This window comes from Bombus impatiens, unplaced genomic scaffold, assembly GCF_000188095.3.
Source record: "Bombus impatiens unplaced genomic scaffold, BIMP_2.2 scf_0418, whole genome shotgun sequence".
Lineage (NCBI taxonomy): Eukaryota > Metazoa > Arthropoda > Insecta > Hymenoptera > Apidae > Bombus > Bombus impatiens.
Window position 1 is genome coordinate 3,131,893 of NT_176837.1, and position 14,074 is coordinate 3,145,966.

General features: G+C 44.3%; 1 protein-coding gene across 5 annotated transcripts in view; it reads left to right on the forward strand.

Moving 5' to 3' along the window:
• LOC100740902 (protein groucho-like) overlaps positions 1–14,074 on the forward strand; it is a 177,714-nt gene that overhangs the window by 154,191 nt on the left and 9,449 nt on the right. The gene's annotated exons all lie outside the window — the stretch shown is intronic.

The following is a 14,074-nucleotide window of genomic DNA, read 5'->3' on the forward strand; positions in this document are numbered from 1 at the left end:
CTCCCGCCGTGATCTTTTTTTTTTTTTAATCCCATCACAGAGTCGAGCGCACACCAACGAGCCTGTCGCTCGGAGGTCGGTAAATTAAATCTCGAATAAAGTGCAAATAAACGAGCGAGGGGGGAGCGAGAGGCGGGATGAAAAAGGAAAAGAGAGGAAAAGGAGGGAGAGGGTGGTTACCTAGCCGGTGTCTCTCGCTACCTGGTGGCTGGTGGTCGAAAGTGCGGTGCAAAAAAAGCGACGGAGCGAGGATGAAAAAACGTCGCCGTGCAAGGATGGTGGGGATATGACGGATAAAAGAGCGAACTGACGCGAGAGTGTAATTTATTTTAATTAGAGTGGCTGCATTATGTAAGCGGACGAAGCGCCGATGAAAGGGTTTGAAAGGGTCGAGAGATCCCGACACCGAGTCCCAACATTGCCTGCAACCACCGCTCTCCCTACCCTTTGCTCCAGCAATCTTTGACTTCGATCCCCGGAACGGACTAATTCACTCCTGGTCCAGGGTCGTTCCTGATTGAACGTTTGGAAAGGCAGTCGACGAGATCCGAGGGATGCCGCGTCACACGAGAGTTTCGTTCAGCTACCGGGAACACGACTCGTTTACCGATTACTTTTCTGCTCAATAGAAAAAGCGGAGAAAGTGGAGAAAAAGCGTGTCTATTTGAAAATGAGAAAAGTTTCTTCCGTTTTCCTTTTACATTTTTACGAGCGATTTGCCAAGATGAGAATTTTTCGAAGACAGCTTTAAACCTTAAGAGGGATTATTCGATTAGCGTACGTAAATAGTACTTACAATTACACGAGACGAAAATCGGGGAAATCGAGACACGCAAGAAGAGAAGAAAGAGAAAAAAAGTTCAAAGAGAGAAAGGTGTGCACGTGTGTATCGATGCGAAAGAACGGAAATGGTTCTAGGGAAGTAGCACGAGGCTGAGGAGACCACGCTCATCCCCAGAAACATCGAGGAGGTTGTTCGCCCTCTCCGCTGACAGGGTAGAGAACTACCGATCCCAGCTGCCTTACCGACACCTCTGATCTCGTTAGGGGCGCATTAATTAATTTACAAGATGGCGGCGGTAGCAACGATGACGACGACAATATAAGAGAGGCAACAGCCACTGTGTAAAGTCGAGATAGGAGGGTTAGAGGTAGTAGTAGCACGGCACGTTTTAATTACTAATTGAAACGTTCTCCTACCAACGGTAGTCCCCTCATCCTTCGTCCCCCATAACCTCCCAAGGTCCGTGCTTCCTGTCGCGCTTCAATCCCATAATTCTGCTTCCTTTCCGCCACCACCACCATCGTCGGCGCCGTCGTTGCCCCATCCACCATCTCCATCACTGCTACTATCGCTCCTTTTACTTTTCCGCGTTCCATCCCTTCGTCGATTCTACCTCACGGCTCTGTCTTAATATCCGTCTCCGTCGGGGGTACTTAATATTTTTAAATACTTTGCAGTACACCCTCCTCCGTCTGTCTTTTGTCCTTTTTCCTTCCGTCTCGTCTCCTTCGTTATATCGTCCCTAGGAGAACGACGGTTTCTCGATCCCCTCGTTTTCGCGGTCGACGCACCACGCTGGAATTTATGAGAAGCTAAATCCGTAGCTGCCGCGAATTAATTAATTAAAAACATCACGCTACCTTAATGACATTCTCCCGCCTCCTATCTCCATCCCCGTGTTCCACCTCTTCAACGTCTTTCCGCCCATCCTTCTGTTCGATCTTCGCTCGCGCCACCCTCTGTTCTCTCGCCGCTAAATTCGCTATTCACGCTGATCACGCCGTCGTCGTCTGGTTTTGCACCAACATTTGTTATGGAAATCAATGTAATACCACCACCTACGAGGGGAACGTGCAGTCAGCCGCTAATGGCCACTTTTCTCGTTAACCCGAGAAACAGAAGTAACAGCGGCGTTCTGTTTTTACGAGACACTTGAGAGGATTGTTTATACGGAGATAAAAATCCCTTGAAGACTCTCTCCTGTTCGACCGTTCGCCGCCTCTTTTCGAGTACACCACGTGGTGTTCTCGAATCCGTAACAAAATATACACCGGGCTTAACCTCTTGCTCTGCGATTTAAGTTGCGATAGCGCGTGCCATAAACAACAAGGTCGATCACACGTCGAGCCATTTCACTGTTCGCCTGAGCGTTCGAAGTTGTGCAGATTGCACATGTCTTTTGATATGGAAATGCATGTGAAAGGTACAACTAATTTTAATTTGCAAGATGTTTTTATTATTTGCAAGCGAATAATAAATCAATGACATCGACAATACCACGTCTCTCACACGATATTGTAGGTTAAGAGGATCGGATAAGCATAAATCGAAAGAATCGATTTAATTTAGTCTTACTTGTTTTTAATTTATCTCCGAAGATGTCTGTTTCAGATGTTTTTATGTAATAATATTTCGGTTATAATGTGACTTTTTTAAATTAGCTTCTACGAAAGAATATTATTTATTTTCTAAATAATTTTAAGCAGATTTTGTAATAGAAGATAATGATAGAGAAAAATGATATGAATTTTCCATTCCACTTTCATTCTCATGATTTATTACGAAGCATACACCTGTTTTCTCAAGGGGCTCGTAACTTTATCATTTTAATTAAGTATCAACGCGAGCTACTAAACATCTTACTAAACGCTATCGAATTCTCCATCAGTTTCAAAGCCCGTAAAATAATTCATGAAGAAACATACGCGTTAATTAAAAACAGTTAAATGTACCTCACACGAATTACGTACGATTCCAGGACCTAACATCAAATAGAAAAAGAAACAGCGCGAGAAAGATACAAAACACATTTTTGGAACCCGTTTTCAAAACGTTAAAAAGATATTCAATAAATTGATTGAGAAAACATTTGGAATGAAATGTTGCCGTAACCTAACACGCCATAATAAGATAGAAGCAAACATCAAGACGAGAAAATACCTACGGTAATAATTCAATCATTAAAAAAAACACCTATCTAAAATCTCCAAAAAGACTATCGTTATATCACTGTTATAAAGTGAAAAGAAGAGACCATTAAAAGAAAGCAGTCGATTTAACAAGAAATCAAACAACACGAAGCCCTCGTGTAGATCGGACGATACTAACAATAAGCTGAACGAAACGTCAGTGCGAAACGACCGCGATAATGTTTCGATGAGGGGAAAGTGAACCGGAAACAATAGCGGTAATAATAGAATTCAAATTGATTCAGCGTGGCGAGAAGGGTATCTTCGAGGCGGCTGGAAAGGAGAGAAGGGGCCCAACGGCTTGTCTGCGATCGTCCATAGTGCAGAGGCGCGGCCGAGGGCAATTTCAACAGTGCCGCGACAGCGAATCGCTTCGTTTCGCTCTTTTACGATCGATTCGTTCGGCCCGCGGTTCGTTCCGCTCTGTGCGCGCCGATATTTACGCGCGAACCATTCATCGTGCGCTGCGCGCAGACGCGAGGCGGGCGCGCGCGGTTAATTTAATTCCAAAGCAAGAAACACTCTCTTTTCTCTCTCTCTCTCTCTCATTCTTCTCTCTTTGTTCGTATCGTCTGTTGGCGCGAAAGCTTGGAAACCGCGCGATCGCCGCGGGCGGCGTGAATAATCCGCGCGATTCGTCTCGCGTCTCGCAACGATCGCGTTTCGAGGGCTCGCGGGACTCCGTCGAACAACTGGAACGCGATTTACAGTCGCGTCGAGACACCGTGTCCGAGACGATTTTCAAATGAATGCCCTCGAAAGTCGGTTTCCAGGTGGCCCGCAATCGGTGACTACACGTGCGTAGAAATTGCTTTACTTTGGCTAATGGAGCAGCTTCGTTGTGTTGTTTGTCTTCAGGGATGATTATTTGGAAGGGAAGACGAGGCTCTTGAAGCTCGATGTTGATTCGTTTCGTGCAAGTATGCTGTGTACGTATGTACATCGCTTTTAATGAGGATATGTCAATTGCGGGGGATTAAAGAATTTTTCATGAAAATTAAACACTTAGGACGTTTACACGTAGATCGCTCGGTTTTATATGATACACGGATTATATAGTATATATTAATGTTTTTAGATAAACATCTTCATGTACTTCTTTATTATTCTAAATTTGGTGCATTAATTTCATACTTTGTAAGTGATGTCGTTTCAGACAATTGATCTCGTTCACGCGCAATTGCATAAAAATTTACGTCTAATGTTTCTAAATCTAACACAAGAACTATCAAATCAGTTAAAATGACTGGTGTCAAATGTTTCGTGTTTGCAATTACTAAAAACACGTAAGCCCTTGTGGTACTATACATTTATTAATTTTATTCAACCTACATAATCTCTATTCCCAAAACGTTCAACTTGCAAATATGCTGAAAACGGAGGAGACGTTAAAAATCTCGTTAAAAATACTCATATTTAAAACAGCAACAATTTCGCTTCCTTTTTCGATCTACCTGTTATCGACCGAAGGTAAAAGGGAAAGGGAGAAGGCGGTTCACTTTGAAAACGAGGATTTCAGCTCTAAAAGTTGAGGAACATCGATTTGGTGAAAATTAATTTTTCCCGTTGCCAACGAGTTAAGGGATAGCGAGCTCTCGAGCCGGATGGCAGGCTATCAAGTCTCGAGGGCGGCGTGGTTAACGCACATATACGCACGCACACGCGTCCGCCAATGTGGCAGCCCCTCTTTTACGACTCGCGGCACGTTTAACGGCCGACTAAGCTTTTTAATAATTCGCCGACCGGTAATTAGTTCGTAATTTAATGAGGCGGCCGTAAAACTCCGCCTAGGGCCACCCGAGCTCTCCGACCGCCCCGTAATTACGTCTCCGTATATATTTCACAATATAATTGTCCGGCTCTCTGGACGAGGCTCTGTTTTCTGAATCTTCTCCCCTTTCGCGACCGGAAGTGGCAGGGAGAGTGTTCCGGAACGAGCGGATTGCTGAAAAGGTACATTGACAACGATGCATGCGGCAACGAGATCGACTACACAACACTGTGTCGTAGTATTTTTTAACGTTAAAACTACCGTCAGCCTTTAAATATACGTTCGAATGCATTATATATAAATGAATATAATTAAAATTAACATCGTGAAAATAAGAATACGATAATTCTGACTCAGTAAAAGTCTGTCTTAGTAAAAGTTAAGATTAATTTTACATATGAATAATTTTAGTAATTTGATAATTTAGAAAATCTAAAACCGGTTTCTTTCGATAGGCAGATTGGAATAACGAGATTTGTCTCAGCGACCAAAAGAAACTTGAAACATTCTACAAAGGTTAATCGATGCAAAATCAGATTATACCAGGCCAAACTCCACAAAATTCCCTCATTAAATGCAGGACTTCGAGGTAGACGTTGTTCGTCGTAGGAGCCGTGTCTCGATCGCTGCTATCGATACACTCGCCGTGTTACGCGACGTATGGCCCCTCGTCCACTCCGGTGCCCATATTCATCGAGCATATCGCTGTACATTGTGCTGGGAACTGGTGTAGGATCGAAAATACGGCTAGCCTATTTTCACCTCGACCATAATTCAGCTATTATCGATAGCCAACCGCGGCTATACACCAGTAACACGTGTAAGATCGAAAGTAGGCAGGATCATAGGTCTAGCTCGAGCGGTTAACAAGATTCCTACACGCAATCTCGAGGCCGTTTCAGTAAAGGGGTTAGCTGTACGTGTCCCGCAAGGGTACGGCGTTTAACAACTCGCGATAGCAGCAGATTCTCTCTCTTTCGTCTCCTTCTATCGTCCTTCTGCTGGAATATACGGCCACTATAAATCAGTGGTTCGATCGGGGACGGCCAGTCGGTTGATCGTCTTCTTTTCTTCCTCCTCTCTCTATACCATCTTTCGATCCTCTTCTCTATCTCTTGGATATCTCTGTGTTTGACCTTCCTGTCGGTCCTACCGATGCCACGCCACCGGGACGCCCATTAACTGGCTTTTTTGCGTTGTGTAATGACCTTAAAGCGCCCACGGTTTACGAAGCCATTCGTTAAGGCCGGCACGGCGCAACGGACCGCGCGTTGGTAATCGCGCGAGAATGCGCCTCTCCGCGGGCATTCTTGCGTACGACCTTTTTCTTCTCTACTATCTTCTTCCTCTTTTCTTCTTCTATCCTCTACACTCCTTATTTTTTTCATTTTTCCTATATACGATCTTCGTCCTTCTTTCCTCTGTTTCTTACTTTCACGCTCTTATAGAAGTCTATCCAGCGGTTCTCTGTTATCTATTTCTTTCTAGTTCCACGGCACGTCCTTGTCGCAGCCCGATCCCTAACCACTTAGACGGTTTCTCTGTCTGACCCATTCCACGCACACTCCACCGCCTCTTTCTCCTTCCGATTCTCATTCCCTGTCGTTTTTCTTGTTACAAGGAGGCCGACGCAAGGGAGCAGCAGCTGAAGAAACGGGCGAGATAATAGGGAAGAAGCCCGGCACCGAAGAGCCCGCGAAATAAAGCGACGATCGTAATCCACCACTGGCTTTTCAATTACCAGAACTGTCTCCCCATTTTCCCGCTAGTTCGTCCCCTTTCCTGCTTGTTCGCTCTCTAAGTTCCAGCTATGTCTTTCTTCCGTCTCTGTCCTCCAAACTTCCCTATCCAACGTTTCACGCAGCGATAAAAATGTTTCCTCATCCCCTTCTTCGCTCTGTGTTCGCAGATAACGCGAAGACACTTTATGGCAAGCTATTCTGTATGCTCCTTATTCCTTTGTCGTTTCTTTCGCCGTTCTTCCCTCGTTTACCATCCCGTTCCAATCTTTTTATCCTTCTTTTCCTCATTCGTTTTAGTTTCTTATTTTTCTCGTCATAAGCAATGTTTTTTATTTCGCCCTGCTCTTCACCCCCTATTTCCTGCTCCGATCGAGCAACGAGAGTACTCTACCGGCCTCCGACACGACGTGTCCTTGAGAAATCTCGTAAAGCACCACTCAGCGTCGCTCCGAAAATCAGCGAAAATCTGGCGTTCTTCTTCCACCCTCGCACCTCGTCAACGTCTCGACGATGGAGCCCGAGTATTCTTCGACGATATATTGCGGTCTCCTGACAATTTCCTATCCGTTTTCTCTCCCCCCCCTCTCTCTCTCTCTCTCTCTCGACTCGTGTGCCGGGTGACGTGGAATGTCTCGAGAAGCAAATACGTTTTAGCGATATAGGAATAGCGGCGGAATATTTATTGGAATTTGTATCTCGTTTCGACAGCGATACGTTTGATGCGATCGATAACGATGATAATTAGATCGGATGTTTATGCGTCTATTGGAGATTTCGTTCTTGTTATTACTAGTTCGCGTATTCCAAAGGTTTTGTAATTAACAGCGTTTTACGACAAAAATTCGTTCGACGGATATATCTCATTATCTTCGTCGTTTTTCGTGCACAGAACAAACACGTGCACGTTCGAAGCAACCGCTTCGAAATTAGTTGTTTTCGACGATCTCGTCGAAGTTATTATTATCAGTTCGTATGTTTTATGAATCTTATAATTAGCAGTATCGAATCTTTTTCTTATGACAAAAATAACTTCGATAAGTATATTTCATTTTCTTCGTTGCCATTCGAACATACAACAAACGATTTCCACGTTTTCAAGACAATTTTTTCGACGATTCAATCGAAACTTATTATTATCAGTTGATATATTTCATATATTTTGTAATTGCCACTATTAAATTTGTATCTTGCGACGGAAGTTCTTCTGACAGATAATATATTTCATTTTCTTCGTCGTTTTTCATACACAGAATAAATATTTCCGCGTTCACCAAGTCTCCGGTTCCAAGTCAATTTTTTCAACGATCCAATCGAAACCGTATGTGCAATTCGGCAAGTACCGCGTGCCACGAGAAAGTTAGTTATCGACGAGACAAATTCAATCTGCGAAAAATATCTGCCCCTCCTGCCGGCGATTATAGGCAAGCGCATATCACCGAGTTCTATCGTCGGTTAAGGTCAATTTCCGCGATCCCACGTTCTCCCATGGTCGCCTAATGGAAAAAGAAGGCAATCGTCGCGGTTTCTGTATTCAATAAAAGCGCGCGTATCTATAGAGAAATACGTGTGCTCTCTACCCGTAGTAAAACGGTCGTATACCGCGACCGAAACAGAGGAAAACAAAACGAGAAAGACAGAGAAGATATGAAAAAAGGAATATTGGGAAAAACGGAGATAGCCCGCGGACGCGAAGGAACGGGCGCAACGAAAAACCGGAATACCGGGTCCGATTCGATGCATATTGCGTTTCGGTGGGCGTTTTCGCGATAGCGATATACCGCCGTAAAACCGTCGCTGTCGTGGTTAGAAGTAATTGGCCGCAACGGTAACGTGAATGGGAAGTATGGGAACTGAAGCCGCTTCGAGCTCGGTTCGAACGATAACGATAACAATAATATCGATCACCCGGGGACGGTTTTTGCGGACAAGGGCAAGAGGCACGAGAGGGGTTAGGCGTGCAACAGGGAGAGAGAGAGAGAGAGAGGAGGGTGAGTTGAGTGGGTGGTGAACTGGGGATAGGCAGAAAGCAAGAGGGAAGAGAGAAAGAGAAAGCGTGTCGAGGGTGGTGGCGAGACACTCGAAGCGCGTTGTTGCATAAAATTGTAAAGCCCCGGACTCGACGGTGGCGGCGTCGCGCCGAGATAGCTGCAAACAGAGGCAAGTTAATTTAAAAATGCAAATTCCACCGCAGGGCTGCTGGCTCCGCCGATGAGGGACGGTTAGTAGAGAGGGGGAAGAACGAAATGGGTTGGGTGACAGTGAGAGAAAGAGACGGAAAACGAGAAAAAGAGAGTAGTACGATGTTGTGCAGTGGTCCAGCAGAGAGAAAACAGAGGAAAAAACAAGCTCGGGACTGGGAAGAGTGAACGCGCGCCACGATATTTACGTTGTACCTATAAATCATCCTGCCGTGAATTTTTGTACGATTCGCGACATCGTTCCCCGCGTGTAGCCGACAGACGGGGCGGAGAACGTCCGTGACACGGGGCGGTGTAAGATAAAGATTCTGCTAAACGATGGATCTCGAGGTAATGCGCAGTTAATTCACTTTGCGTGATTGGAGGCTGACGTTTAATATCTTTTTCAGAAAACGTTTTCTTGTTTCTGGTACATCCGGTGTATGATGAGAATCGTTTATTATACGAGAATATCGATGATTTCAATTACATTCGATTACATAGCGGGAAAATAGATTTAACGTAATAGATCGGTAAGATTGATTTAATTAAAACAGTTGTTTTGATAAAACGAACAGCTTGATAATGATTTATCGAAAAATATTTCATACAGAGATATTATTAATTTTAATCAACTGATGGAAGCGAAAATTTTAATGAAACAGGTTAATAGAATTCGTTTAATTAAAATAAAAAAGAAGTTGGTATTTTATCTTCTATATATATCTATATGTATATGTATATTGTAGAATCTTATTTGAAAATTGTTTATCTCGATAAATTCCAGAAACATCGTGGTAATTGTTAATTGTTCAACATGAGTATATTTCCTAAATAGAACGTTGGAAAGGAGCAAACTGTTTCCAACGATTAATTACTCGCTGTAAGCGAACGTAGTTCGAGCGTACCACTGGTCAAACAGCGGCTGTCTGACTAATAAATGTTCGCAACTACTTAGGCGCATCGGGCAATTTTGAATCCTCTTAGGGAAGCACTTTTACTTGCGTCGACTTTGGGAAGCTTACGAAAATGTTTCGCAACTAATTTCAACCTTAAAAACAGCGTATATAGCGAGCAATCAATTTGATACAATAAAAAAAAAAGAAGTTTTTATTTTCACACTAATCGTTCCTGTTCCTATTTTATTCTATCAAGTCTTTTCATGAGACTATCGTTGAGTTTATCTTTCTCTTTAAAAGTTTGATACGAGATTACAAAAGTATTCTTCCCCTCGTTTTCTATCATCTCTTTTCTTTTATAAACTAACTCTTCAAATTTGCAAATCGAAAAATATATGTAATTTAAAATTTGATCGAAGTTTTGTAATCAAGATTTTTACGGAACTTTGAGAATCATCGTTGAAATCTAAAAGGTAGAAATAAACCGAATTAATATTTATCTATTTTGAAAAAAAATGTATAAACTACACGCGTTGCGATCTTAAATTTTCATAGTTTGCATCTATTAAACATAATATGCTAATTAAGAAAATAGACAATTCAAACCTAACGTGGCTTTATCAAATGGTAAAAAGATAGCCCATTAAAAATTGCTAATAAAGAAAGACGATGTAATACCTGCTGAGAAATAAAAATCTCCAGAGTTGCGCGCTCTCCTTCTCCGGAAAAACGAAGGAGCGTAACCGGTCACGTAATATTCGTCCAGCACCATATTTCTAACGGCGCAATCACAGCCTCGAAATGAAATTTCTCAAACCGTCGCCGACGCGCGATTCTTTCGCTTCAACAAAGTGGAAAACGATCGCGCGGTTCGCTTCTCATTTTCCTCCTATCAGGTGCACGATTCTCACGGTCGAAACGTTGTTGGAAAAAGGAAGAAAAGAAGTGCGGCATGAAAACGAGGAAAGGGAAGAAGAAAGAGAGAGGGGCATCAGGGGTGGAAAAACAGATTCGACTCGAACGAGAAAGAGCGGAAGCGAGCATTTGGATGGAACAGCACAGGCGGAAATAAAAGTGCGCCCGTTCACTAATTGCGGCGATGATGGATGCACGCGGTGACCCAGTGACACGTGGTTGATTCCAGAAATCGGTTCCAGGTATTCCCGGCGGGGCCATTAAAAATTCCATGCATCCTCGAGTGAGGTCGCCGTCCAATGTAATCACAGGAACCGGCGAAATTACACCTGCGCGTCAACTTCTCGATGGATCTCCTTCGTCCGTATTGCCCACCGTGATTTCGATAAGTAAATTAATGAACGTTCGAAGGTAAAAAATAGCTTGTATCGCGACTGATCGGGTTTTCAGATGATTGAAATCCTGTATCGTGTACGGGATATTCTTCGCTGGTCTTGGTAGCTGTTCCTTAAAATACTGGACCGATGGTACTGATGAGAATATCAAAGTCAGCTTGCTGATCCTTAATGAATCAAAAATTGTTTAGCGGATAAAGTGACTACCCACCGAATGATTTCTATTCTCGAAGTCGAAATTGAAATTCAGAGAAGATTCGATTTGTTCAGTGGCTAAATGTATATGCAATTGCGCAATTCAAATAGATACCTCGAAGATTATGTTAATGGCTACGAAAGCTTGAACTGCTCGATCATTTTATTTATTCAACTATACGATAAGAATCAATGTGATGGAACTTCCTTACTTAGCTCCTAAACTTTCTCGTTAGATAAAATAAAAGCCTCACACTCCTCTCGCAGATAACTACGTACTCCGCAGTCAAGGTTTCACACGCTAGATTTACCTTCGATACAACGACTCTCGATAATTCGATTCGACGATCGTGTCGTCATTCGCCAAAAAGCGTTTGATCCGCGTATACTCTTTGACGTCGATAACCACGAGTCGCTTTCCAACGATCCCCGTTCTCGTCTCCGGTTGAGAACCTCTGGGTGCAATCTTGTACCAACTGGGGTTTGCGGGGTCTTGGGAGACGCGACTCCGGTTCGTAACCTCCTCTCTCGGGGTCCTGGCTACGACGAGGGTGGAGTGAGGAATAGGGAAACAGGCAGCGTGGGTTGGTTGAGGTGGAATACCGGTAGGGTGAGTAGTAAGGAGACTACTTGCCGAGTAGAGGGAGGACAGAAAGGAAGGAGGAAGGAAGGAGCACAGGCGTGGGAGGATGAGGTAGTCGGTGGCTTGGGATATATCCGTAAGGTCGGGGACTGGTTCGATGGTATGGGTGACGGTAGTTGGGTTGAGACGAGGCGCCGTGGTGAAGGAGTCGCTCACTCACTTACCACCTTCATAGCCCCGACCACCAACCCCAATACCACGCACACCACCGAACTTCCTCTTTCCCTTCCCTTGTCGACACTCGCTCTCTCTGTTTCTCTTCCAGCAACTGCCACCACATCGTCCCTGTCTCTCTGGTTGCACCTTCTCGGTGCCTGGCTCCTGGTTCTGCTGTTGGCTGCTGCTTGCCAAGTTGCCTGCCAGCAGACCAAGTCGTCCCTAACACTACAAAGTCTATATATCTACGGTGTACCCAACGGCCCTCTCCCCCACGTCTTTCCGCTTCTCACTCCTTTTCAGGCCACCCCTTTGAGAGGTACGCGGCCCCCCCTATATTGATCGTGGCGCGAACCCTCTTTACCGGAAAGGCTGCTGCCGCCGTACGATCCCGACGGGCTAGGTGTAAGTAAACTTACGCGAATGAAGGTTGGACTGCCGCTCCGTGTACACACGTACACGCTCGCACCGGAGAATACCGTGTACTCGGCGCGCGAGGACGGTACGTGGCAGGAGGTGAGAAATAGTAGGGAGAGAGGAAGCTTCTCTCGTGACAGAGCATCGAGTGCTTTCGGTATTTCAATGGCGAGAAGGAAAACGATGCGTTTGCACCGGGGTAGATAAGGCCGCTGAATACACCGCCGGGAATCGAACGTATTGTGCAAGGGAAAAAGTGGCTCCGGGTGAAACGTGTACACGATGTGTCTGGTAACCGAAGCCGGCATTCGCACGTCTACCTTGCGTGCTTTCGACGAAGCATAAGTAGAAAGAAAAACACGTATCAAATGTAAATAACGGAAGAGACTCGAACATCCATTGCTAGACGTGTTACACGAAACGATCGACGTACGTTCGGAACATCGTTTCACCATGTCTAGAAGGCAAAAGTGTACATAGTCGATTTTCCGAGATAGAGGCGAACCAGTTGTTCGCGAAAAAAGGCCAACATCCACATAAAAATTCTATGACACGTCGAAACTTGGACTACGACGATTCATACAGGGGTTCCTTTATCCGCGTGAGGACTGTTACTCCCAATTCTACGAAACTTATCTCGAGCTAACCATCTCCGTTCCGACATAAATCCAAGATCTTCGAGATTCCTCGCATTTTTATGATAATGCCTCGCCTCTCTGTATTCTTCTCGCAATATCTCTTCCGTTCTTCTTCCTTCGAGAAAGAATAGCAAGGATCGTTCTTGGAAATATCCAAGCAGTCGAAGTCTCCTTTTCTTCTCTACGCTCTGTGTGTGTATATTTTCTTCTACCGTCGATTTATCCAGGAAAAGGAACGAGCTGAGAGACATATACACAGCTCTTGTCTCTCGACGAACGCTTTCCTTTCTAGGAACGCGACAGTTGTAACCGGACCGACTCTCCTGGCTCCTGGCCGGATAAATAGTGACTGACCATTACGTGGTAACGAGGAGAGGTACGGTATCTCGTTTTGCCCTGCGAGAGTGGAAACGGATCCCACTTTAGCTGCTTTCGTTCTAGAAAAGTCGAGCGAGAAGCACATAATACGGCTCCTCTGGGGATTCCTTCCTTTGAGAAGTCGTTCGAACGCGGCCGTGTGCGTGTTTTCTTGCATCTTTCCAGGGAATTCGTTCTCTTTCGCATGGCCACTCAGTCTTCGCCCCCTTTTTATCGAGTGAACCGACTAGTCTCCGGCTGGAAGCTTCGTCAAGCTGAATTTTTCGATGTCGCCCCGATTGTCTTCGCCGCGTGCCAGAAACACGCCTTTTATTCGTCCCGATATTATCTGAGAAACGCCACTCGTATCTGCTTACCTGGAATTGTTTTCCCAATTGAAATTTGAACGAATTCTGATGAATCTATGGACATGTTGCTCATTACTGTGCCGTGTATTCTATTTGTTTAGATGTATTAAACATAGGCGTACGTTCCTAATTACAAAGATCTACATGACAAATTTCTATCCTACTCGATATTAATGACCTATTATCACGTTGCACGGATTTAATTATTTCTTCCCACTTCAAACATTAAACGTATATAACTTTGATAATATCAAAGATGCACAAAGCAGATATCAAAAACATTTCATCCTAATCGATAGTCGATTATGCCGAACAAATTTAATTACTTCCTGCTACTAGTATAATATACATAATTGCAAAGGTTCGCGTAACAAATTCCAAAAACGCTACTCAATAATAATAACCTTTCAATAATTATCACACTGGCC